Genomic DNA, 25303 nt, shown 5'->3' with positions numbered 1-25303 from the left:
ATTGCGTTCTGTTTATTCTCTACTTTTCCTCTTCTGGTGCTGAGTCTTGACATGTGCCCAATATATATATGGCAATCAGAGTGAGAGAGAAGAAACAGTTCAAGACACAATTGCTGTTTTGAAACAGAACTGCACCTTTATTTCCACTTGGGATTAAATGAAAAAAAAAAAAAAAAAGCAACAAAAACATGAACTTCTAATCTTACTACAGTTTGGGTGGAAGAGTGAGGTAAAAATCTACAATTGAATCAGATGTTACCAGGAGTGCTTTGTAACTTCACAAAGTTAATGCAAAAGGAAATAGGGAAAGTTGCTAGAATTTTACTGGATTAAAAAATAATAATAATAATAAAAACTTTAATAGATTTTAATATATATATTTTTTACTCATCTGTCTAATCTTATATCTGGCTACAGATGCCAGTGAAAGTTACTGAATATTTGTATCTTGAGTCAAGGTAGTTTTAGGGATTTATTTATGAAATAATAATAGAATATTGTCTGAGAAGGCAGTATCCTTGGAAGTAACATTTAAGAAATATCTACTGGAGTCAGTTCCATCAGTTAATATATTGCCATTTACATTTCATTCTTCAAAAAGTCTGGACAAGTTAACTGGAGTTAACTTAATTATTATGCATTAAAGATTTGAGGACTTCTTGTTTCCTATCACAGTATCTTTGAGCTCCATTCAGTTTTGCCTTGCTCTTTGTCTTTTTTTTTTTTTAAACTATTATTACAAGACAGATTTCTAAGTTAGTCTAAAACAGTAAACCTTCTAACTGGACTGTAGAGAGGGGAAGAAAATAGTAAGTAAAAATATATGGGATTAAAGTTTCTCTTTGAGAGCATATCTTGAATATTGTATAAATTTTAAGAAAGTATAGTATACAGTATTTTGGTTTGATGTGTAAAGAGTTAAATATGTGCTTACTTTACATTATCATTGTGCTTGGAAATCGTGAATACAGGGATCAGGATTCTGTTGTGACCAGTGCTTAAGCCACAAAAAGATGAAAGGGTGGTCCATACCTTCCCAAAATTTAAGTGCTCTCTTGCTGGCTACAAGCACTGATAATAGTGCAGGAGCAAAATAGATTTAACTTCTCATTATTTCACTCCAAGGAACAGTCTTTCAACAAAGTCATCTAAATGTTTTACAAGTAGTACAGGAAGAAAACATTCGGTATTATGTAATGTTCATTTTGACCTCCATCTCACACCGTCAACACTCTCACATTCAGATGTTTCTTGAATGGAGCAGGCTATGAAGTAACCTTGAGTATGTTTTATCATTCAAGCAATTTGTGCAGGTTTAAGACTAACTCCAAAAATTGCTATACAGATTTTAGGCTACTAAAATTATGTTTATAAAAGAAAGCATTCTCTGAATAATTTGTATGCCTTTGTGCACAACTTGCTCTTGTACAAATTCAGTCCAGTAAATACATAGAGAGTTCTTAAGTCCATTTATAGATCCTCTTTCTGTATTGCAGCTGTGGAGTAAGGCAAGTAGAACTACTGAAGTGAAAGTGCAATTCTCAGAGCTTTCAGCAGAATGTGACTTCCTCAGCTATTTAAAGAATGGGAATCAATACCTACCATTGAATGTGAAAACTGGCCCCAAGTCCAGTGGCATCATCACCGTTTCAAATTCATGCAGCGTTAGATCTCCCTATTCTCATGTATTATTTTTTTGTGCCAGTCTACAAGTTTTTGTGCTTTCATTTGGGTTTGTATTTAAAAAAAACATCGTAGCAACCCAGAAGTTAACTCATATGCTGGGTACTTCTGATAGTTTATTTTAAAACAACAAACTTGATACAGGAAACAAAATGGCAAGCACACAAAGCAGGTTAATCACTCAACCCATATTACGGGAAATCCCACCTTTCCTTGTCTGTCTTTCTCCAGTTACCTTACTCCATCTTCCTTCACACTTTGTTTTCAGTGAATGGGAGAAGTGAGAGAGATTGCACAGAAATTGCAAGCACAGCAGAAGACAGTGATGAGGGCAAAATGGGATATCTGTGTTGGGCCAGTCTCCTGTTACACTGGCTGCTACCAGCATTAAACTGCACCTTGCATTTTGTAGAGTATATTGCAATTGCAATATTTCTGAAAGTTCTTTCCTTATACTTCAAATAGCCTCATTTACATGTTGACAAATCAAATAGCTATGAAATCAGAGTACACATGAGATAGAAAACCACCAGATCAATGTCTCTGTTTTCTTGATGCCATCAGCATCTACTGAAGTTTATAAACATATGATCAAATAACTTATTAATTTATTGAAAGCTATTCAAACACGAATATGATTATACTGTTACCTAAACACAGTCTTCACCAGCACTGCAATTGGAAGACCCAAAAATTCACTCGGCAACATACAAATGGATATCTCCGAATACAGTACACTAGATATTCCAGCTTTAAGAAAAAATCTTTATTTCAAAATTTTATTTTTAATAATCTTCAGGGGAAAGTGCGGGAGTCCATCTGCTTTCCCAAATTCTTCCATCTGACTCCTATAGAACCCATAATTGCAAAGTGACTCAATCTTTTGTTGCTTTTTTACATGCAAAAAGTTGTTACAATCTAGGAAGTGCTATTTTACAGGTCTAGATTGTGAAGGAATAAATATAAATTAACTCTATCTTTTACTTGTCAATGAAATACTCTAGTTTTTTAGAGCACTCAATTAAAATTTTCAGTCTCCATAGAACAAGAATTTTATGTTGGTTCTCTAGCTTCATCTGATGACATAAAATTTAAAAATAATACATGGAGTAAGATGAATGAACTGTCTTAAAATATTCGCTGTTTACTCCTCCTTTCTTTTATATAATTACTTATTTATATATTTATTGTAGCTCGTACATGCTATCAAATAGATTGTATGATCCCCAGGAAACTGATGTGCTAGTTGCTTTACTGTTCAGCTATGGAATTGAAGCTATTTCCAGCTCTGTGTAAGACCTGTATGGGTGTACTGATAGGAGTCACACATGCACAGCATTTCTAGACTGTGTTTGACAGTCTCAGTTACTATTTTGCGTAACTAATGTGATTTGTAAAAGTGTAAGAATGCAATAGATTGTTCTTAGTGAGTTTTCAGCCATCAATTATTAGCAGGTATAGTTTATCCTTGCTAAAAAGAAATTAATTAAATTGCATAAATGAATATTTCTGGTAAATTAAGATACTTGCTTCAGTTAAATTGTTAAAATCAGAAAGAGAAAGGGATGAAATACAGTGGAGATATTTAACTCATAGATGTTTGAATTTCAGTTTGACCTCTTTGTTAAAGGCAGCTATGTTTGTCATTCTGATGAAGATGCATTTCGCCATACCTTGCTGTTGACAGACTCTCACCTACTTTTCCCATTTATTATGATAATAGTCTACCAGATGTCATATGTCACAGACTAGTGAAGTTGTCTCTGCCTATTACTACTTTTTTTATAATGTGCATTCTTGTTTGTCTTTCCTTAATTTAGGAATTGTTATATGCTCTTTGACATCCTCTTTTTTATGAGGAAAAGAATAGAGGTTAAGAACATAAAATATTTAAAAGAAATTTTAGATACAAGGTACTATTTTCTTCCCATTATGTTAAAGTGTGTTTAATATGGAAGGATAACTTAAAAATGATTGAGCAGCTTAAAACTCTAGTAAATGTTAATTTCAAGTATCTAGCTCTATTTTGCTCAGTAACTTTGTAGAAAATTTCAGTGGATAGATAAGTGCTAGTAAGAGGAGTTGAAAACACAAATTGAAGGATTTTATACATAACTATAGTGATAAGAGTAACTGAAGTCATTACTCCTTACCTGAAACATAAAATGGATATATATTTTTTAAAGTTTATCCCATCTTTTAGAATATAACCATCTCATATATACGGAGACGTGTGAAAAGTTGCAACAGAAGCAACTGTTTAGTTCTTGTCATTCAGAGGTGTGGTATTGTTCATCTGTGTGTGTTAATTGATTACACACCATGCCTGTGATGTGAACACAAGTTGCAGAAATATTTTAAATATAAGCAGAGTTACTTGGAACCTCGAGCAGATTTTTTCTCTCGTCTCTTCTGCAGATTGAGGAGGAGGGAATCAAAGAAAGCTTGACATTTTTCTTTTTCCTTTGCAGTTTTGTGCAACCAGAATTGACCATGGCTTAAATTATTTCAAGTTAGTTCTGAAAAATTCCTGTTTTAGAAATACCTAAGTCACTGTCCAAAATAAATTTTGTGCCCTGATGTTTCTTTCAAAATTAATTTTATCTTTTTTTTTTTAAAAGAGGACTTGCATTTCATTTTTGTCTCTCAAAGATTTGATCTTTTTAACTGACTATATTTTTCTTTTAAGTAAAATCAAAGCAATAAATTAAATTGGAAAGATTAGTTGTCTGTACATGAAACAAAACTAAAACTTTATATGTTAAGTAGATGTCCCTCTTGTTGAGATGATCCTTGATTCCAACTTAAATGTTTATATCGTGGAAAGCAAAGAGAAGGTAAGTTTATATAAAATAGCTAAATTTTATCTTCCCTGTTCCTCAATTAATTGTTGTAAATAGAGTGTAACAATCCCATTACTTTGAGTAAAATGCAGATTTTGATTTGATGCACAAGAACTATATTTTTATTTAAAAGAGAAATAATCTTTATTTCTTCAAATGAGAAAAATCTATGGTACATTTCTACCTTTCTATACAGAAGAAAACTATAGTATTTAATTATAGTAATGAGGAATATAGAATATTTTTAGGCTGATGGAGCAAATATGGAATAGTTGATGTACTGCCTATATCACTTCAGCTTTAAACCCAAGGAAGAAAATGGATATGCAGATTTTTTCTTTATCTTGCATTCTGCCTGCATTGCACCCATTCATCTTAATTTGATTGGGCCAGGCAAACCAAAGTGAGAACTGTGATTTTGTATGCAAGATGTTATTAACCTGTAGATGATGAGGTTAATTTGATTATGAATTAATAACTTAAAATACTCTTGAATTTTAACTGTTATTAAATAAAATCAGCAATTTACAAAATATAATACCATTATCTCTCATTGAAAACAGGAGAGTATACATTTAATCTGCTTTAAAATAATGCCCAGTCCATTAATACTTTTCACTGAGAATAGGTATAATCTCACATGTTGTGTAATCTTACTAATTTTAGCTGAAGTTGTTCCTTTGCTTTATCAAAGTTGGCTCAACTACAGGGAAGTGTGCTTAGCTGCAGTAGTGGCTGCCTCTTGAGCAGAACTCTAGCGTTACCAGTTCCTGACAGCTGCAAGCCAGCCTCTGGGCATCTTGCTAAATTTTCAAATGTAATTATACAGTAGACTTCCTTTAACAAATTCTGTGTTCCCAGCTATAATTATAACAGCTTTTCTTGCCTCCAGCCTGTTCCTTATCTTACAACCCACCTCCATATCTCCCACTGCTGGCTAGGGTTATCCAGTAGAGCTGATGAATCTAGAAAAGCAGAGTTTACCTTCTCTAACTCCACAAAGATGGTTTCTGCAGCACAGAAGATCCAGTTCTTCTGTTTGACTGTACTGAAATGACATGTCTTTGTTTTCTGCTTCTCAGAACAGTTGATTATTAGCATGCTGCTTCTTGTTTTGCATTCAAGTTTCAGTTGTTTTAATAGGACAGAAGGTAAGGAGTTGTTGAGAGCTACCCATAAAATGGCTTAAGAAGACAATATAGGGAAGGAGAGCCTTCAAAAAGTGCTTCATGTTCATCTTCTCACATTTAGGATATCATTTCTGTGATGTTACTGTTTGTTCATTGTTCTTTGTAAGCACACATGTAATATGAAAATAAAACCGTCTGTGATACATTCTAGGTATTACACATCTTAGAAAAAATCTTAGATCTGATTTGAGACAAAATCCTGGGTAATTTTAAGTAAAGAATGATGAAACCGAGTAAGTTACCAGTAGATGTGCTATATATTTAATATTGGCTCCTGTCAAAGAAGTTTCAAAGCAACTACGCATATTTGCTCCTCTGTACCAGCCCAGTAGTAAAGGAAGCTGATGGTGGTTTTGAGTATGGGAGTATAAAGATAAGAGGTAAATGGGAGAAGTCATATGCTGTTTAAGGCATACAGAAACATCCTTACTTTTTGTTGTCAGTTCTGACTGTGATTGGCTGAATGTTATTGGAAAAATATATTGCCTAGAAGATCACAGATTACCGTCTAGTTCAATATTCTCTTTTGCAGCAGGATCGAGTAAATTTATCTCGCCTTTTCCTGAAAAGCTTTGGTGAAATAACCCCTAGAATTCATATTCCCATTGACTTTTCATAATTTACCAACATCTTCCTAACAATTCTGGTGCTCTCACTATATACAGCATACTTAAGAGATGGAAGGAAGTAGTTATCACCTCTTCACGTACATGCACATATCTGCACACCCACCCACCCTAGATGTCTGTCAACATGTGATACTTCTGGAAGACACCACGAAATTTAGCCACTTGGTTTGTGAACTTCTGTCCACTGACTCCCAGTGCAGTATTTTATCAGTGGTCCATTTTGTGTTCATGTCTATGCTATATTTGTGTTCGTTCAAAATGTAGCGCCTTGGATTTCTCTTAATTGAATCATTTTCTTGATTTCTGGCTGCATCCTTCACTATTCAAAAGCATTCAGAAATCAGATCCTGTCCTCTGAGGTGCTGCTGGTTTTTCATAGTATTGCATTATCTGTAGATTTTGTCACCACATAGTATTCTATTTAATAATCTCTTATTGAATGAAACGGGACTATTGAGTGGAATAGTCTCCTAATGGAAGTACTAAGACAAGAGTTCCTTCTTTATGTTCCTCTTCCTCAGCTTAACATTTTTCAAGGTGTTTTCTTTTTAATGAGTGTTTTTGTTGTTGTTTTTAATTCCTTACTTTCTTTCCTCCTTGTTTGTGCCTTGTTTGTCTTATATCATTGTAGGTCTCTTTGATAGCTTATACAGGACAGAGATGAATGTTTTTTGTTTTGTTTTTTTTTCTAGCTGAGAGGTTGTGCAGTAGAAATTTTCTTTGGTTTTGTTTGTTCTGTAATTTCAGAAAAGCACAGTTGGGTTCATAAGAATAAGACTTCAAAGGTTACCAGAAAATTAAGTGCTCTTTCATCGCATTTTATGTACCAAGTGGAATGGGATTAAACAGGTCAGTTCCAGAGGGAAATGAGATCCAAAATTTTGCTTTTTGATTATGTGAAGTGTAAAGGTGAGTAACTACATATGAATATCATCATTTTGGCCTCTTGCATCTCAGTACAGTAAAATAGGTTGGGAAAAAGATTGAAGTACAGCAATGGAGATTCAGCCCCCAGTGCTTGCTAATATCTAAATACCCTATGAAAAAACTTTTAATCAGAATGACAATGACTTTGGTATTTGGGCTGATGGCCCAGGGAAGACCTTTCCTTGATATTCAATAAATTTGTGCATGACCACCTAAAATCTGTCATTTATCTGTCTATTTTACTTGTATACTGCAACATGGAGTTTTAACTGAAAAATAAAACTATAACATTAAAGGCAGTGAAAGCAAGGTGTATTGCTTTTTTTTTTGTTTTATTTGATAAGGTCTATCCTATGAACAGAACCCACTTGCTCACTAACAGACAATGGACCAGAAGCCAGAACATTTATACCAATTGATAATGTCTCTTTGAAATTTGATGTTTTCTATTTTAGCTGCCAGTTTACTTTATAGGTCACTTAATTTTTGTTACTTTTTTTTAGTATGAGCTGAGAGAGAATATTGCTGAATGTGCTAAAATAGATGTGTCTTTTTTTTAAGGCTGTCATTTAAGTAGACGAAAGAGTCATGCTTCTCTGATAATAAGTAGTACTATAATTGATTGTTGTTAGAAACCCTTAAAGTACATTTTTATGGTTGAAATGTACTTTGGGTAAGCAGTGTTCAGTGTGCCTATTAAAATAATTCACTGTATGCCGTAGTTTCTTTGAGTATTAAGGAAGTAGGACTTTTTCCTGCAACAGTAATTGGTTGACACTGCTTGACCTTAATGCAAAGCTACAGTATTTAATGAACAAACAGAAGGAATAAAGTTTTGATAAATAAGGCAATTTTTGTGAAACCTTTAGAAATATGCTTGAAGTCTTTTAGTGTTAGATTGACGGTTTTTCTTTTTGTGAAAAGAATAAGTGAATAATTTAAGGCTATATTTCATGTTTTCAGATCTTCATTCTGTCATATAAATAATAAACTGTGAAATACAGCAGCTCCTGCATTCACAGATTTAATAGACCTATGCAAGTGAGTATCTTACTCTCTCCTGGCATCTTAAAATGCACTTCTGTGTTAACGTACATCTGAGAAGAAATGCAGAAGTGAGACCTTGCTAGACTCCCTTCAATAACCAAATTCCATACGTCACTCTTTTTTAAAAAATAATCCAGAAATTGTTCTGCTTAAAATACCTAATTTTTTTTAGTTTTTAATTTACACAGTGTTACAGACATCGTAAGTAAAGTAATACATTGATATTCAAAATTAATGTGTAATCCAATGTTTGTTAAAAGGGAAGACTATGGGAAAGGAATTCATGTTTGGATAAGGCATAGAACTTTGAAACACCATGAAATCTTAACGAGAAGACAATAAAATGTATTTAAGTACATAGTGAAATATGAAGGTAATTTATAATATTTATTACATTTATTCTCAACTATGTAATTTTTTTCTTGAGGGAAATATTGTTGGGGAGAAAGAGGAGAGAAACAAATGAATCTAGTTTCTTTTGTTTCCTTTCCCTGTCCCTCCCCGTCCCGCGTTAAGAGTCTTTAGTTTGATATCTGTTGAAATGATGATGAAGTAAGACTTGAGAGAATAAGTAGTGGAGCAGTGGATTTTTTCATGTAATTTTAGGACTAGTGAACCATGTGAAGCATAATGATTCTTCTTGAAAGAAGAATGTATATTTTGTTAGCTGTAAATTGTTGATTTCCTAACAATTTAGAAGACTGAGATAAAATTGTCTTCATTTTCTTCCTGTCATCTACTTGTTTCAACCCTGGAATAATTCTGGATACTAAGAACCTTCTACTAGGACTTGAATTGATGCTGAACTCTTGCCTCCCTCTGTCTTGTGACTATGTGTGCATCTAAGCAACTGGGAAAGATCATTATTTCACATTTCAAAGACTGTAAATAGTATTTAAGAACCATCAGATAGTGTGCCTTTGTCATGCTATTGCTTTATGTACTTTCCTCGTAAGTTCCAGAAATGGTTAGTATGAATAGTTCAGGCAAAGAGGGCCATGAGGATTTTATAGTCAGATTATTTTTTCTGTTCTTTTCAAGCAAAATAATCTTTGTTTCTTGTGTTATATTAACATGAGCCTGTATTCACTGTTGTAAATAATTTCCAAAATTTATTCATATCTTCATTTCCTCTTGTTTATTTTTTTCTTATTCTCTGTAAATCTGTCTTTTGTCTAAACATGTAAATGAAAGCATGCTTTTCCCATTCTCCAGACTATTCTACTCATTGAAAACTCAAAACATCAGTTCAGGGATAGAGGCTGTTTTTTGGGGGGAGAGACCTGATAGCATCCTTTAAATCTCTAAAGGGGAGCTGTGAGAAAGAAGGAGGCAGTCTCTTTAGCAGTGTCTCTTGTGAGAGAACAAGGGGAAATGGTTTCAAACTAAAAGAGAGGAGATTTAGATTGAACATAAGGGAGAAGTTTTTTTACAATAAAGGGTGGTAAGGCATTGGAACAGGTTGCCCAGGGAGGTGGTAGAAGCCCTATCCTTATAGACACTCAAGGTTAGGCTGAATGGAGCTCTGAGAAACCTCATCTGACTGTAGCTGTCCCTGTTCATTGCAAGGACTAAAGGCCTTTAAAGGCCCCTTCCAACTCAAAAAGATTCTATGATCCTATGAAATTAACTTGTAAACTAGTATCACAGCAATGTGAAAATCATCTATGTTTTCAGAACTTGTGTAACAATGTTTTGCATTTTTTTTGCTATATAAGCATTATTTAAGCCATTGACTAAGGATATTTTGATTGTTTCATTAAGAATTCACAAGATAAATATAATGGTTATCGTAAGCAAACTGAATTGATTTACTGTAATAACTGAGGTGACACTTCCATTATTAGTCATTATTAATTTAGTACAAAACCATGATCTCACTGTAGCATATGAACAATTATTTATTTGCAGGCTTTCACCTATTGAGGCATACATGTAGAAAGATGATATAAAAATCAAAAAAGATGACAATGGAAAAGCAGAACAGCAAGGAAATAAAGATACTTTGCTAATGCCTGTATGCTGATAGTTGTTTTTAAGTTCTTAGTTGGCTGCAGTTCTGTATTTTTAGTCAGTACAGATTTTTTTTGCTTAATTTATTAACACCTATAGAAATTAGAATGAACAGTAGTTATGACACATGGTCTATGTAATCTGAAAATTGTATTTTGTCACATGTTTTAGTTACAAAACCTACTTGAAATCAATTGTCCAAACATTCACTTAACATATTAATAAGTAATATAGGAATACTCTAAGCCCTCTTGAATTAGACATATTACAACTTGTTACAAATTTTAATGCCAGTCTTAATAACTCAAAGTATACTCTAGAATAAAAATATATTTATATGCTAGTGTATAACAACTGGGATGATAATCTAAATTTAAAAAAAAAAAAAACAACACTTTAGTGAGAACTGTGCAATTTTCTCATGTGTACAAGAGCGTGTTTAATTTCTTTAAAAGAAATTCTAAAATGTTTTCTTTAAAGTAAGCAAGGTCTTTATAGCTTATTTCTAAATGTAGTTAGATCTCTGTTGACAACTGTGGTCATACTTGAGTACTTCTGCAACATTGGCACCTTGTAGGACTTTATTTTTTAAAAGGGTCTGAATATTTGTGTTGTCAGGTTTTCAAAACAGTGTAGAAACAGTAAAGTATTTGAAAAGTATCACTGTTTCCAATTGAACGCTATTAGCATCCCCTATTTTTAATAGGAAAAATTATTTCAAAATAGCAATGTAACCCATAATTATGTGATATAGGGTTGATTTATCTCAAATAAACGGCTGATCTGTTGATGGAATTTGGTTTAAATTTTTCTCAAAACCAGAGCCTTGAGCATTCTTAGTGTGTTCAGAACTAGCTGTAGTGTGCTGTTAAACCTTGTAAGATATTTTTCATCTATTAATAATGAATTAACTACTTTATGGAAAATGCGTGTAGCAATATCAAGTTACTGAAATTTGTAAAGCACGTGTTTTTAAGAAGTCAAGGGAGGAAGAATTGATAGCTAAGAATTGAATGTTAATTAAAAAAAAAAAATAAAAAAAAACAGTTTGAATTCTGAAATTGTAATAATTGAGTTGGCAAACCTTGGAGTTGTTTTCCAGACAGTAAAACTTCAGCAATTATTTCTTTTAAATCTCTCTGCCAATATTATCTTATTAAAAATAAATAAAATCACATGGTCTTATTTTATATGTAATTTCTTTCTCTTCTGCGACATGATTGTATGAAATACTTACTTGACTTGAAAACTATATTAGTTTCAGTCACTTGACTTTGTTGTTACATGGAGATTCTATAAGAAATGCAATGTTTTAATTTAAGTTTAAAAAAAAAATTAGATTTTAAGGGGCATTTTTTCATCAAACATCTTTACTCTCCATCCAAAGGTCAAGTTCAGGAGTCTGGTGCCAGGACTACTCCAGCTTCCTTGTTCATACTGGTGACTTCTGAAGTTGGCTTGAATATCATTTTAAGAACGACTGTCTTGTTTGTTCAAATACCTGCCGCACTGTGAGTTAATTTTTCTATCTTAAAAAGAAAAAAACACCTACAAATTTTGCCTCACCTTCATTAATGTCACAGTTAACTCTTTTAGCACTTCTAAGATGATGTTTGCAGTGTTTTCCAGAAATTATTTCACCTTTTATGTAAAGTGACATTTACTAGCATAAATGTTTTTTTACTAGTCTACTACATTAAATTGTAAAAGACAATTGAAAATTCTCACTGTAGTACGTCATTTTATAAGCTATGGATAACTGCTGAAGTCTGCTTGCTAATGAGCTGGTGAAACATCATCAGTGGGAGCTTCTATTTTTTTTCTCTCATGCCCTCACTCCTCACCTGAAAGAGCAGTTCACTATCATAATTCAATTCTTACAGCAAAATGGCAGCGTTTAGAGGTGATATGATGTTTGCTATTAAAGACTTGCCAATTTTGCCCTAAATAGCTAGGTTTTATTTCCTCAAATTCCTCAATTTGCCATGTTTTGTTTGGAATTACCTAGTAAATGTTGAGGTAATACTATTGAATTGTATGAAGGAATTAGAAAGTTGAAATGCTAGCAATGTAGATTTAGAATACTAATATTTGTCTGCAGAATGACTTCAGTTCAACAGATTAAATATCCAGAAACTCAATTGGAACAATTTTTGCTCTTACTGACTTCCACCAGTGTTATTAATTAGTTATTTTTCCTTTATACTGGTCTGGAAAATTTAGAACCCTTTCTGTACTGATTTTATAAGAGATGTATGTGCTTGTGTTTATGTATGTATAGTTTCTGTACCTTTCAAATGTAGTTAGTTTTTTCTGGTGTTGCAGTGAAGTACAGAACACTATGCAGTACATTAAAGAAATAGAGTCTGTGCATCAGAACAATTTTCATGCCTCACTCAATTCTTAATGTAAATTAGTAGGAACATTGGTTATCCATTTGAGAAATTGAGTTGGTATAAAAATAAAAATGCACTTATGGTGTGTGGTGCTTTGTGTATCATCTTGGGAGTGTTTTTCTGTTTATCTGTCACTTGCATTAGAAAAAGCAGTCACTGGCTGCAGGTGACATTAAAAATTAAAGGTTAACCTCAATTTCTTTACTGACCAGACATGGGGCAGAAAGTTCTTCTGGATGTATGCCTGAATTTTGGAACTGTCAAAAAGAATTGAGAAGACTTGTGCTTTTGGTAATTTAATCTTTGTGTGCAAGTTTGGGTATATGGTTTTAACATTTTCAAGTGCTTATATTGCTTACAATAGGTGATATCCAGAATATTCTTCATTGCATCCAACTTTACGAAATTGAAAAATAACATGGTAATGCTGTAGCAAATAATTGTATTGATCTGCATAATTTTTGGAAAGATGTTTTTATTTCTGTAGAGAAACTAATAAAAGTAGCCTTTTTCCTATTACAAGAAAGCGTGTCTTTCAAAAACTAGTTAAAATTTTTATTGAAAATTGCTATAGCAACATTTGAACATCCTGCTTAGCTCGATGTACATTTAATATAGACCAAATATGCAAGTTGCTCATGAACAACCCTGGGAAATCTATCTTTTAAGTAGTAAGTCTTTTGACTAAGTTGGCTGCTATGCCATGGTGAGTTCAGACTGATCTAAATTCGATGTTGTAGTGCTTCCCTCCTCTCACTCTTTGTGATGGAGTTGTAATGTTCAGAAAAGAAGACTAGCTTCAGGCAGCAGTGGTTGCTGTGTCTGCCAAATATCTCATTTGTGAAGCAGCTATTGTGCTTGTTCCGTGGTAGACCAGCTATGGGCAAGTCTTTATACTGAAGCTGCAAACTCAAATGCTGCTCTTACCTTCTGTTTTATCTCGTGATTTACTTACCCATGCATATAATCAATAGATCTGTTGCTTGTTGCTTTCTAAGCGCAAATGAGTGGGAAGAAAGAACAATGAAATTGCCTTCTCTGTCTCTGTGGTTCAAATAGACTGCCAAAACGTACTCATCTTCTTCCTTATCCCCCTTCTGTTGAAGGATGAATGTCTTCTGATCGTCTTTTTTCTTACAGAATCACAGAATCCTTAGAATTGGAAAGGACTTTAAAGATCATGTAGTCCAAGTCCTTCTTCCTACAGCTTATCTTAGGAAAATATGAAATATTTTAATATTAAGGAAAGCTGTGGATAGTACTTCAGAGAAGACCATTGTAATAGAGATTTGTGAGGAAACTTAGTATTGCACATACTCATATAATTGTTTTAAAATTATTTATCTATGTTTGTTTCTTGCTAAGTTTGACGGTTATATCAAGACTTGTAAGCTGAATTTTTCAGATTTTGAAATAAATTTTGTTAAGAATTTATTGATGGGAAAGTGATAATCCACATTTCATATCTTTTATTTATCCCTATTTTGTTAAGACTATTTCAGACCAGTAATTTTTCTGAAGACAGAATACTTGTAGATGACAACAATTTTTCTGTTTTCCCTCTGCTTGAACTTATCCCAGTTTTCACCAAGGTCCGTGCTTAACAATTCCCAATTTCAGGTGTTCCAGATTTTTTTGCTTGTCGTAATAACGAACCTGATCAAGCATTATGCCACTATTGAAATAATTAATGTGGAAACTGAAGTAATATATAGCTTTACACTCAGATCTTTTGAGTTAGTAAGTCATTAAATTGCACAAAATAGTTTATATTTGTTGTCTTACAAACCAATTCTAAAGTGTTAGTTTTATAAACCAGGTTACAGGGAAATAGTTAAATACGGCAGAAATTTGTTATAATTTGAAATTCACAAATTCCTAGAAATTTCTAGTGATTTTAAGTATTTTTAACATGCTCTAAAATGTGTGACGTTTTATATTTTTTTAATGATTTTTCAGTTACTTCCTTTAAATTCAAAACAAACAACTTCTCGTAGTCTGGTTACTTTCAATCTTGTTACAGATGGCTTCTCAAATACTACAGTAATCTGTGGTTTGTGGAGCAACTAAACTATCCATTTGTTACACTGTCAGGCAGCTCATAGAGGTCATCGCACATCTGAATGAACCAAACATTAAAGAAAAGAAAAGAAGCTCTTAATGCAGCATTTCTGGTGCTGTTCTTACAGCATGAGTGGCCCATGCACCTATGTTCTTGTGATTAGTTTGTGGCTGTATTGGAAATATCAGCAGTAGAGAGATACATCTGTATACAAAGGACTCTTTCTCATATGTAGCAGAACTTACGGGATATTCAGCTTTGAAGAATGAAAAGCAAGTCCAGATTTGAGCTATATCATTTCCACATAAGGGTGCATACTGTCACCTCACTGATAGCAACTTCCATAGCCTAATTTCTGTGGCTATTAGATGGCCCCAGTGAGGATTAGCACTATTTTGTGTTACCAGCCCATGCTCTTTAGGCATCATTTCTTCTCTCTTGATCTCTGTCACGGTTTATCAGCTTTATGTAGCTGATGATCACGTAACGAATTTGATAGTGCTTCACATTGTTCAGTAGATGAGTAGTATATGTCTTCTGCACTTCCCTTGCCCCCCTCATGTTGAACAGTATGGCACTGATGCCTGAGCTGCCCTTGGGCAGAGCCCAGAAAAGTCTGGGAGAGCTTGAGCTTCATACTTGGTATCTGCTTTGTTTTTTTTAAATTGGGAAACCAGTCTTGCTAGTTGGAAAACCAGAATGTGAGGGCATGAACTTCTTATTACCTGCTTACTTTAATGTATGTATCTTTCACACTTTCATTATATATCTTCTCTTCTGTGTATTGATAACTTCCAGGTTTCTTTAGAAGCATCACACTGTTGACAAATGGCATTACTAGTCAGAAGACTTTTATTTGTGATTGGCTTTTGTTTATTTTTGGTAACAGAGGTCTACTGTCTTAGGTGATCCTAAATGCTAATGAGAATTTGTTAATCAAGATTGTTTTAAAGTAGTTGTTAAAGGATTAAAAGTTGCAGTCTTAAGAGTTTTTGCATCAAAATAGTCATCAGGAGGAGAGATTGTTGGATTGCCAATGGCATGCTGTAAAGAGGATTGTAATATTTTGATGCATTTGAAGTGACTCTCTTACCATAGATGAGATCGTTACAGGCAGTTGTTTCTGATGCATTCAGTGTTGTGATAATGTTCCAATAAAGTTTTAAGAAAAAGAAGTTCTAGAAAATTGTCTTCTACTTCTCTTAAAGGGGAGAAGGCTCCATTTTGTGATTATGCTTGGCTCTTTTTCTCCTACCCGGGAAATACTACGCAACTTACTTTACTACTAGGACAAATTCTTAAGGAAGTTCACAGCATTTTACTTTATACTCTTAATTAATACCATTGAATGTCTGAATATAGACTGAATGGCTATAGATAGATGCCAGCTATGTGCAGTTGGAGTCTGGTGTTAGGGATTGCATCCTCAATGCAAGTAGCAGCCTTTCTCAGTTGTTCTCGTGACAAGCTGACAGTTGTAATTAGATAGAAAGGAACTTAATGAAGCTTTATAAAATTTACTGTATTGGCCAATCTCTTACTAATATAAGACCCTCTACATATTGCTTAGTGAAATGTATTCAGCGAGCTCATATATTAAATGTATAATATAAAGCATTTCTTTAAAGTAGCAGTAGCTACCATGGTCAGAAGTTATTCTTTATCTGTGGTCAGATGCATTTAAAGAAATTGATGTGGAACATGAAAAGCTCAGAACTTCCTGAGTCACTTTCATGTGGACTTACTTAAGGTTGTACTGGATGATGTGCAGTGAATGACTTCATTTTAAGCACTTTCTTTGATAATAATATTTGTACAGACTTAAGATTTTAGAGAAGGATTAAAAACTAGCCATCTGCTTTTGCAGTGTTTTCGTTTTTTTTTTTTCAATGTTACTTTTTCTCAGTCAAGATCATTTTTTGGTAAGCATTACTTTAACAAGCATTGATTCTGGGGCAAAGCATCAAGCTAAATTTTGGACACATAGGTGAATGTTAATTTATGGTTATTTGGAGCATGCATGCCTTGCAAGTATTGAGGTCACATGAAGGCACAATCGGAAGGTTATATATGTCTTGAAAGTTGCCTTATTTCTCTTCTTCAGCAAGGAAATTGCAGAAGTTGCACAAATTTCTGTCATAGTTTCATTTTACTTAGAAATTTAATGGAACAAGAAAAAAACTCAGAATCCTCTATTTGATTTTTCTTAGAAAATTTTAAAAACTTATTTACTTTATAGAAAGTGAATTTTGGCAAAAATAAGGGAAATAGATGTTTAAATTCTGAATTAATATCTAATTGTCAAATTAGGATTTAGTGCTTCTGCTTAGGATATTTTATAGTGTGAAAATTTGCTTCAGATGAATAATTTCATACATGAATTGCATTTTCACTGATAAAGTATAAATTTTAAATCACTTCCAGGTTAATTTGGTCCATGGAAACTATAGATGTGGAAGTTTCATGGTTTTACCACACTTTGGGGGAGAAACAATTCTGGTTTCTTTTTACTTCAAGGATTAGCTGTTAGGAAAGATGTAGTACACTAGGTAAGAAAATATTCTCATGAAAAATTTTCTTATTTCAAAAGGTAATGTAGAAGTCATCATAAAAGATGAACTGCTTCATATAAAGTAGAAAGTCCTATTATTAAACAATTTTCTTCATTCATGACATTAGTTTATTTTTACTTAGAGAGTTTATTTTATACAGAGATGTGCCAAGAGCTCCCAGATAGTTTGAAAAGAAAATCTGACTAATGTGATTTTGTAACTTTTCTGATGCTACTTATCTGATGTATTGCTTTCTTGAACATATAGTTACTGGGCAAACTTAATAAGCTGGAGACTAAAACAAAACAATTGTTGTTCAAGGTTCTTAGAAGAAACATGGTAAAAGCTACATACTACAATTTGACAGTATTCAAATAGTTTACAGCATTTTATTTCTTGCAAATATTCTAATTTTTTGCCATTTTTAAGATATCTGTATTTTCCCTGTGGCAAATATTAAGCATTGGCATTTAAATGTCTTCAGTGTTTTCAGGTAAAGAACGTGGTTTAGTGGGGAGGTGTTGGTGTGGGTGAACAATTGGATTGGATGATGTTGGAGGTCTTTTCCAGCCTTGGTGATTTTATGGCTGTATGATTCTAAGGTCACTCTGACTTCCTTAATGATTTTACTGTTGAAAATACTGCAACATAGCTGTCCTTTTTCACGTTATTTGTAGGGCACTGAAGAGAGAGGAATTCCTGTTTGGTAGCCATAATTCACATCAGTACAGTGGCCATATTCCTACTGACTTCTCTTTTGCCAGGCATGCCACACAATCTAAGGAAAATTAATTATTTACATAGAAAATGAACTAGTTCAAGTTGAATTGTGGAAAGAGATACTGAATAAGAGAGAAAGCTTGATGGTTTGGCTTGTCATCTGAGTCAATATATTCTCCATTTGCCAAACTACAACATAGACTTGAAATCCTTTTAGATTTCTTTTATTATATAGTGCGAATGTAGGGTGACGAGGAAAGTCACTGCTCTTTAAACGTTAAAGAGTTTCTATTTGAGTGTATTCACAGTCCTTGCATTTTGAAGTTGAGTCTTCTAATGACATGCTGAGTAACTTGAAAATTGACATACATAAGTAACAGATTCACGTATACAGGGCTGACTTGACTGGTCATATGTTCCCTGTTTGGTTTCATTAAGATGAGTAACATTTTTTCATTCATATCGCATTTCTCAGGTATCGGGGAATCACCTCGTCTAAAGTGATAGATATATCTAAGACTGTGGTAGGTTCTGAGCTGTTTCATTACGTGTATTTGCATTTACAGTCTACAAATGTCAAACAGCATCTACCATAACAGAACAAAAAATTCCATATTTCAAAATAAGTCAGAATTTTTGGGCCAATTTCATTTGACAGTTTTTCATTCTGAAAGCATTTTTAGGGTCAGATTCATTATTAGAAGATTGAAGGAAATACTTTAGGTGACCATAATAGTAAAATCCAGGAAAAGTGCGTATAAAAATGTACAGTTCCTCTGTGTAAATGTGTGTTTGCTAGGCTGGATAGGAGAGTTGACTATTTGCTCTTAACTGAGGAACTTATTTTCCACTATGAAGATCTTATCTAATGAAAGTTTTTATATCCGATTTTTTCATTCATGTGTCACATCTGTAAACATGTTCCCAAACTCTACATGTAGTTCTCTGTAGTTATCATAGTGATTACATGGTGTTTTCAAAGAATAGGAAAAAAAGATTTATGTAGAAAAAAACTTTGTGAATTTAAAATGTGAGCAACTTTTGCGTGCTTCATGTGCTCATGCCTGTACAAGGGTAAGACTAATGTAGAAATTAAGCAGCTTTTCCTTTTACAGAAGATCTGTAGTTTTCTGATCATAACATTGTGAGACACTTTATTTTTCATTAGTGTTTTCTCTCCATGTAATATACCTAAGAAGTTAACGATGAAAGAATAGTGAAGTATTCATTGAAACTGAGAATTATAGTATTTGCAAATGTAAAATGATGATTTACATAAATGTTGTAGTCAAGAACATTATGAATGTAAATATGCCTTCATCTATTCTCAGTCTTATAATGCCATTCATTGTCCAGTGGGAGATGAAGAGTGATGTTGAGTCTGCCGTTTAACCTATTATGGCAGCCTAAAAAAATTAAATAGCCTTGATGTAAATATGAGGTGGGAAAACAGTATTCATCTCCATTAAGTGACACAAAAAACGATGGTAAGAACAACAGGCGGGTGGGTGTGCATTAAGTAGTGAAATCCCTAAATTCAGACTCTAATTATAAGCACAAGGACAATTGCCTCCCACATACTTAAACTGTTATGGGTTTTTCAGACAGAAAATATGTCTCGCTGTTCTTCAGGCACAAAGTATGGATTTTCTTTTGCATTCTTTTTCACCTGATACATAATTTCTTTTCTCCTCCTACAAACTGAGGTCCTAATACTAAAAAGCTGAGTTTGTTTTCCTAAGTAAGATGAGGTCTTCAGGCATTGTTCTAGATCTTATAGCTATTCTCGAGAATTGGCATACTTTTTATGGGGCCTTAATCAGGTTTTGCACCATTATATTCAGGTTAATTGGAGCAATTGATTTAGGTTTGTTTTTTGATTAGATATTCCATCTTCATATTATTTTTCTAAAGACTTGTGGATGATTCTGGATGATTATGTTCATGAACCGAACTCATCACATAGATCACTCTTTCTTCACTTTTAAATGATATATTCTTTTAAAGATAATATACTTGCAAGAAAATTGTTATTGTTAGATCACGCAGTTTTTTTCATATTGAGTAATTTGAGAAAAGTGTGTGACCTGTGAAATTATAAATGAGAATAGAGTTAGTTTTTAAAACTATATTTTAAAGTTGCAGTTGTGAGTTGCAGTTTCTTAAATATTAAACACTTTCTTATGCAGGAGAGACCATTTTGATATCTCTTCCATCTGTAACGTAGTACAAGATAAGGATTTAATTATTTATTTTTTTAAGTCAAAATCATTTCTTCAGTTTGGGTTGATATTTAAGTTAGGAAAGGAGATGCATTATGTCCCTGCTGACCTGATGTAATGACTATGATGTCATATCTCTACGCTAAATTTGTCTAATTTTGTTTTTCAGTAATTGTCTTATTATCCTTCTCTATGCTTGATTATAGTTATTGACTATCACATCTTTTTGACATGTAGTAAGTTGTAGATCACAATCGAGTCCACTCTAATCTTATTGTAAATAAACTAAATATAATGATCTTAAATCCCTCTCTCCTACACATTACAAGATTTTCCTGATTCTAATTCTTGTAAGTCCTATTGGATCCTTTTCATTTTAACTTTTTTTTTTTAAAATTGAAGATACCAGGCACTGGATATGATATTCCAATAATGCCATATGTGCAGATAATTTCAAGTCCTTAGTACTACCATATATTTCCCTGTAATGCACCCAGGGATTGTTGTTAGCTCCCTAGCTACAGCAACATGGTAAGAGCGATTGGTTATTTACTGTGACTTCTAAGTTCTTTAGGGATTCACTGCTTTCTAAGAAGCTGTGGTCCATTTTATGTAACCTGCCTTGAATGTTCTCAATGTTCTTAAATAAATGAAAATAATACAATTTGTAATCTGACATCTACTTAATATTGGATCTTATTTGAAGGTTTTTTACTTATTTGGTCAGGGCAGAACTTCAGCTTTTCCTTTACCAGCGAAGAGTCAGTCACTGGGTTTTATATGTATTTTGCATGATTGATATTTTAAAAGAGACAATAAAGGGGATTTTACAAAGCATTAGAGCATTAATACAGCAGAAAGAAGGCTTATAATGTGTTTAGCTTTTGCTGATACCTAATGATACGGCAAAAAAGCACTCTACTACAAGGCTGCTTTTAAGATCCAAGGGAACCAGAAGAGTTGTAAAGAATAATGGATAGCATATCTTAGATTAATTCTTTTAAATTTAGTTTTAGGAGTAGAAGCACAAAAATCCTGCCTTAATCTTGCTATTTCTTTTAGGTATGCTGCTTATTTTGCTTTTAGTAACTTGTAATTTAAGATCACAGTTATTAGGTGTATTTCTGCATTTTATATATCGCTCCCAGATGCTACAGTATTAGTTTTTATCACTGCATATTTTATGAAATGTCAGCCTTCTGTTGGCTGTTCATGCAGCATTGTTAGTGATCAAAGCCACAACATAAAGGAGAGAAATCTAAACAGTTGGCTTATCTTTGTCCTTCATTGTGACACAATACCATAAAATTACTTTACTATATAAAAGGCAAGCAAAGCTTCATGTAGCACACTCTGAAAAGGTGAACTTCTTGTTAGGCTCAACGAAATAAATAAACTCTTATCAGTAATATTTTATATAAGGAAAGTAAAGTTAGCTGTTACAGCTTTTTGCTTTGGACCAAGTTTTCATCTTTTTCTGCCTTTTCAAATCACAATGATCTTTTTATATTAAAATGCTTTTCTATACATTAAAATGTTTTAAAATTGAAGAAATGTAATGCCCTTCAGAGTGTACTATATGATATATTTTAGAAGTACTTTGTGTTATGTTTTTAGGAGCTTCAAGGCACAGAATATCATTTGAAGAATGATAAATGGGAAGATAATAGTCTTTATGTTATGAAAACTGCTGTTGGTTATCAAATATATTCAACTTTTCATTTTGCATGTGATTATTCTGAATTTATCTAAATTTCTGGTTAAAAATTTCAGGACAAGTATCAACCAACCTTTTTTTTTTTTTTGCTTGTGTGAGTTCTGTATCAGAACTGAAGTAATAAAGTGGTAAAAGCTCTACGAGCTCTGGAGATATTCTATAGGAATTAAAATCTTGAATGATTTTGATCAGCTGTTGTGTATGCCCTACACAGCAGTTGGTTCAATCAATTTTATGTTTTGGGATGGTTTTATTAAAACGATCTGCTGCTTTCAGTAAATCATTGTAAAGATGCTAGCTTTGTATATGCTTTTCAGGGACCTGCAGCTTACCAATGCAGTCTCTCAATATAACCACACTGAGATCTGTTCATCAAGAGGCTAGTGCCCTCCTTTCATTGCAGGTTATTGATCAGAACAGGAAGCTCATGAAAAGAAAGATGTCTCCTCTTGTGATAGTGGTGGAAAAAGTATGATATTGTGAAGATTGGAGGCAGGCCAATCACTGTGCTCTGGCCGGTCTCTCATAAAGAAAAATGGTGATGCATCTGACTTCTTAAAAAACATTTGTGTTTCCAGCTGAGCATTGTCATGCTTTTCAGTAACTCTAATGCCTGTAGTATGCCTTCATTCTCTCTGAGTATGACTATATTTTGATATGTACTTTGAAGACTTGGAACAAACTGATAGTGGTATATCAGAAGCATTGATTATTTTTTTTCAATTAACTATGAAGACTGAAATTTGGGAAAACAAAATACAAAACATTCTGACAGTAATAAGTAGTCCAGCATCAGTTTTATTATCTACTTCTACCCCTACAACTGAAAGCTCTTAGCATTAAAAACTACAGGCCTGTTCCCTGTCTGCCTTCTTGTGATGTGTTTCTGTTTTAATTTATTGAAGTGGGTCCCATATTGTACAGTCTCCTCCACTGGTTACTTGAGAAGGTGTATTTTGCATCTCCTGTATCCAGTGGGATTCTAATTTGCTGTGGCTATGATGGATTTGGAGGGACCAAATAGTGATGTTCAGAGCATGCTTACTGTCCACAGCAGCAAGAGCTGTTTCTCCTACAGAAAAGAGAGATGTACAAGGTTATTACAAGCAGTCCTCTAAGTGCCTGAGAACGGGAAGGCCTAATAAGTTGTGGACATGCTTAAGAAGTCCATGAGAAATTTAGGTGAACATGGAGATGTGACAGTAACAGGTAAGCACAGTCTTTGAAGAGAGTGAAATGTTTTTTCTTCTCTGTGGTCTTAGTATGTCAAGGTTTCAAGTTTGTAGCTGGAGAGTAAACATTTTGTTCAGGGCTCCCTTATATATCTAAGACTGCTTCAACCACATGGTAAGACAAACAGATGCTAAAGACATTTTAAGAGCTGGAGTGATAGACAGCTTATCAAGTCAGATTCTCAGATTCTCATATGTTTACATTGATTAATCTCTTTGATTCTCTGGCCAACCAGTTATGCATTCATTATTAAATGCACAACTTTCCCATATCCGCATGCAAACCTAACGTGTACTAATTTTGCAGTGACCAAAAGTCAAGTCTTGATGAAGCATAATACATCATTTGAAAGACGTGATGTTTATTTATGCAGTTGATGCTTTGTCGTGCAGAGTTTCGATCTTTGTGTGAAGAGGTGATAAAAAGATTTATTAAAATAATGAATATACTTATAGTATCATGCCTTTTAAACTGATACTCTTGAATCTTGATACGCGTTTATGCAATCATTATGCTTTAGAAACTTCATTTAAATTTACAGATATTTTGTATGCACACATACTCAAAATATTTACAAGATTGGTCCTACAGGTTTTAACCAGGTAGCCTTATTTCCACAGGAAAAAAATAAAAGGTTTTTGACTGTTTTTACTACCTTTCTATGTTGCTTTCAAATGCACTCTTTACTAGCTTTTGTTGATGCACTTTTACTGATGCACTCTTATCCTCAAAACTCTAACCTGAGTGCTGTAAATGTAACTGACAGAGAAAAATTGAGTCAAATTCATAGTCAGAAATTTCTTAAGATATAAATTGTTGCTTTGGACTTGAATCTCTGTTGATAAAAATTAAGTTTCTAAAATGTTGCTATATTAGCAAGGGATATCACCATGCTTTTACCTGAGAGAAGTAGTAGTTGCTGTTCTGCACTGCAGAGAGCTCACAGAAGGTGAGATCATCTGCAAGAATTGACTGCAGTTCTACTTGTGTCACATCTGAGAAAACATTACTGAAAACTTCTTTCTATATCTAGTAGATGAAATAAAAACCAATGGAATTTGCAGTGATGCTACAAGTTGCTGTTTCATAATTCCTTGCAGATTTTTGTCCATTTCAGGCAAGCAAAGAGGCTGCTGTCCAGCCTGAACTAAGAAATAGGAGCTTGCTGGTGAAGTCTTTCTCCAAAATGAGACAGGATTGAAAAGGAAGGGGAAGGCTTTTGGGATTGGTGGAGAAACTACAGTTTATATTAACATTATTGCTAAAGAACCAGTGTGGCCAGACTGAAAAGGAGTTTGTAACACAAATTTGTTTGAAAATAGGATTAGATTGTGTGGATTAATGTTTAATTTTAATACATTTATAAGCACCAGCTTATAATGCATTTACTTTTAAGGAGTGCAGCTAGCAATACCCTATTAAGGTGTTAAGGGCATGCAAAAGTATAGAAAGATGCTTAATAAGCTCAAAAGAGCTTCAGAAGGAATTCATCCGTGGATGGCGGATATTGGCAGAATGCTGGAGGAATCTGATTGTACTGGAGAATTTGGCAGGATGAAGTGTCCACCTCACTCACAGACTATGCTGTTAAGCTCTTCCATGTAAATACTGGCAAAGAACCAGGTTGCAGTTTCATTGAAGAGTACACCAACTGTAATAATTGTAATCATGAGATTGCAGCATTTATATATTCATCAGGCGTACCTTTAGTTGTGGCAAATTACTACTCAGAAATGGAGTTATGTGCCTAATTTTTATTAAGGGGAATGAGAGCTTAAAAGAAATTTAACATATCAATTTCTGATAAAGATAGATTGCTCTCTTTTATAGTAGTTGAAAAGGTTGCTTTTTAAAAATGTGTATCTGATGTTGCAGAGAGACTAAAGAGAAGATAAGTGCTTAATGCAGTTTGTGTTTAATTATTATGAAAACTAGGTCAGTTAATGAACAAGTTGGTTAAATGCAGGAGACATACCATACTGCCTTACAGGCTCCCTGTTACATCACTTGCCATTCAGTGATGAACTGGAAATGTGATTGCCTTTCTAACTTTGCGTTTCATGAACACT

At 33.5% G+C, this 25303-nt stretch overlaps 1 protein-coding gene across 14 annotated transcripts in view; it reads left to right on the top strand.

Annotated features, from left to right (window-relative positions):
* The window catches only part of TBC1D5 (TBC1 domain family member 5), a 297677-nt gene that overhangs the window by 49516 nt on the left and 222858 nt on the right, over positions 1 to 25303 (top strand). For 4 of the 14 annotated variants that reach the window (XM_085226310.1, XM_085226305.1, XM_085226308.1 and 1 more), the window contains one exon: positions 11720 to 11843. The exons of 9 other annotated variants lie outside the window; for them this stretch is intronic. The gene's annotated coding sequence lies outside the window, so the exon portion shown is untranslated. Of the gene's footprint in view, positions 1 to 8245; positions 8314 to 11719; positions 11844 to 25303 lie in introns of those variants that run through there. One more of the 14 variants, XM_085226309.1, reaches the window with a different exon arrangement.

The sequence above is a fragment of the Meleagris gallopavo genome, chromosome 6, assembly GCF_905368555.1.
Source record: "Meleagris gallopavo chromosome 6, MGAL_WU_HG_1.1, whole genome shotgun sequence".
Taxonomy (NCBI): domain Eukaryota; kingdom Metazoa; phylum Chordata; class Aves; order Galliformes; family Phasianidae; genus Meleagris; species Meleagris gallopavo.
The sequence above is the reverse complement of the archived record's forward strand: the minus strand, read 5'-3'. Positions and strand labels throughout refer to the sequence as shown.